Genomic DNA, 3,070 nt, shown 5'->3' on the forward strand with positions numbered 1-3,070 from the left:
CTAGGCCTGAGGGGCAGTTCTTTCATACTCAGCTTGTGTTAACTGCATGGTCCCAGCATCTCCCCCCCCTTTTGTTTTGTAATTTGTAGAAGTGAATTTCTGCCTCTAGTGATGTAATTTGTGGTCTTTATGCATCTGGCGAGGGCTAGGAAGTAAAGGAAAACAAAAAAAATTAATAAGAGAAGACTCCCCACAGAGTAGGCTAAAGTACGGAAATTATTAGTGGAAGTTGTGAAAGTAGAGAATAAAGAATTATATTATCTGCAACATCACTGGGTGAAATAGAATCTAAATGGGCTTTGGATACGGCCGTAATCTGGGCATGAAGCTGTTTTATGTTCATAGTAAGAGAATGGTTCCACACACCCCGAAGGTGGGCTTGAATTTGTTTCCAAGTGACCTGAGTATGATTATAAGGGAGAGGGGTAATACAGATCCATTTGTAATTGGCATGGCAAGCAGTAGTTAGCCTGACTTTAATGTTTTGAATCTCTTGACCTAAATATAACACTGCTTCTTTTAAGGCATTGACTCTGTCAGCTAGTTGTTGATTAATTTGTTCTTGTTTAAATAAGGCAGTGGAGACATTGAGAGTTAATTCATTAACATGAGAGGCAATATGCACCTGTTGAACAAGGGCAGTGGCTGAAGCGGCCACTGATCCTATAATAGCGATGAGGGCCGATATACCTAAAATTAAAGCAGCAATAAAACATTTAGGGCATGCATGAGCAAGGGCTGTATTTATTGTCCAGAGGGAAAATAAACTGGGATCTGCATACCAAAGGTGAGTTAAGTTAACTGGAAGTAAAATATAAGACAGGCGCTTTAGAAGAAAGAAATGAGGCTGTTGAGCAGTCACAGACAAGCAATTAGAAACCTGTCACTGTGTACAATAAATGTGGGTAGGTGGCTGAAGCGGCTACTGATTTTATACTAGTGATGAGGGCCGATATACCTAAAATTAAATCAGCAATAAAACGTTTAGGGCGAGCGTGAGCAAGGGCTGTATTTATTGTCTGGAGGGAAAATAAACTGGGGTCCACATACCAAGGTTGAGTTAAGTTAACTAGAAGTAAAATATAAGACGGGCACTTTAGAAGGAAGAAATGAGGCTGTTGAGCAGTCACAGACAAGCAGTTAGAAACCTGGCACTGTGTACAATAAATGTGGGTAAGATTATTTACCACTTTAAAAGGAAGTTGAGACGAATTATTACAACGAAGAATTGCATAGGGAGCTCGTACACAGGAACGCAGGTAGAATGTCTGAGTATTTTGAGGCCTATGGAAGGTTACAGGACCGAGGGCTGCAAACAAATGGTAAATATGGCTTTGAAAAGTTTTAAAATTAGAAGACATATATATAAGGGTGATCCATCGAGACATATATATAGGGGTGATTCATCCAGTTGAAGACTATCTGTAAATTGGAAGCTTTGGAGGTACGGCTGAGTCGTCCCAAGCAAATTTACGAGAGTGAGCATTGAAATAGAGACGATAATCATAATCAGGACTAGAGATGGACCAATCATAAAAAGAGAAAGTATAATTATTTAAGAAATAACGAACTGCGTGCTTAGGAAAAACACAGGGGGTCCAGTTTAGAAAACCGGACCATGAGGAAATGCCATCCAGGAATGTTCTGCTGAGGCTGGACAAGCTGAAAATAACTCAGGTGCTTGAAAAAAAGGTGCAGTGTTTAAAAATGAATTATTATATGTTGTAAGAGAAAGGAGAGTTAGGGTCCACGTATTACGAGTGTGGTCATCGTAACTGGAGGGAAGTGGCTGTCCTGTGGTTAAAGGGGAATCTGTAACTTGAATTATAGGAGAAAGAGTAACAAAATGGAAGAGGCTTAACACCGTAGCTGAGAAGCAAAGCGGGAATGATTCCCCGGAAGCTGAAAATTTAAAGGGAGTTGAGACACCGAGGCTGTTTATATCCAAGAGGATCTCCCCCCATTACTTTAGAATGATTAGTGGTTATAATTGTTTTATTACCATCCCAAGCAAATTCATGAGGGTAAGGTATAGTGGGTTCAGATGGGAGAAGGGTAGGGGATAGGGTTTTAACAATGTAAAAGCAAAAGCACAGTACCAAAGCAGGAAAAGCAGGTAATCTTTTTTTTTAGGGTAGGTTTTGTCTCCACCTAAACATAATAGAATTTTAAAGGTCTTTATAGCTTAGGGCAAGGGGTCTGGCTGATGATTATATCACTAAGAAACATAAAGACAATAGGAATGTTAATTACTGTTTACTCTTAGGCATAGAGGAGAAGTCAAGTTTCTAGTCACAGGAATCTAGGAGTTTATAATGGAGGTGCTTCTTTAAGATGGAGTCGCTCTTGTTTTATTTCCTGCTTCTCTTGGAGGTGCTCCTCCACGCTGGGGTCGTGTCTGGTATACTTGGGCTTTAGGTCTAGAGCCAATTAACATGTAATATTTAAAGGCCTTTATTCTGTGGGAAACATATTGGGTAAGAAAACTGAGTAAATTAGAGCAAAAAATAAAATTAGAAGCACGGTGAATAGAGTACTTAACAGGAGCAAGGACTAAGGAGTCTACTGATACTAGAGGCCACTCTAATCATCCCATGACTCTTTTAATGTCTAACTTGCAGTCAGTCTGTGGAGTGACTAGAGCAGGGCTGTTGCTTTTTGGTTTTGAAGTACTATTATAAAGGACCCTCCTGGCTCATCCTTACAGACTAAGGCCCTGATGAGTCTGTGAAAGTAGTCTATTTGGCTTTGGTGTGATAGACTCACAGGCTAACTTTACAACTAGGTGAGACACCATCTGGACTAGTTGGAGGGGCTTTTTTCTTTTAGTTGTTCTATTGTATATAACATTTAAAGATAGCAAAACCAGCTCTAGAACACTAACTTGATTAATTTTTGTAACTCTTTTTTTTAAACTTTTGCAATATAACTCAAACATTTAACAACATGCTTTACATTCTTTAGTTTTTGTCCTCTTCCTCTTTTGTTTTGATATAGCCATTTTATTTTTAGAGAAAAACTCACTATACAAAATTCCTTTTTTATAAAAACCTTTTCTTTTAACCTTTTT

This window comes from Tupaia chinensis, unplaced genomic scaffold (genome assembly GCF_000334495.1).
Source record: "Tupaia chinensis unplaced genomic scaffold, TupChi_1.0 Scaffold143612_1, whole genome shotgun sequence".
NCBI lineage: Eukaryota > Metazoa > Chordata > Mammalia > Scandentia > Tupaiidae > Tupaia > Tupaia belangeri.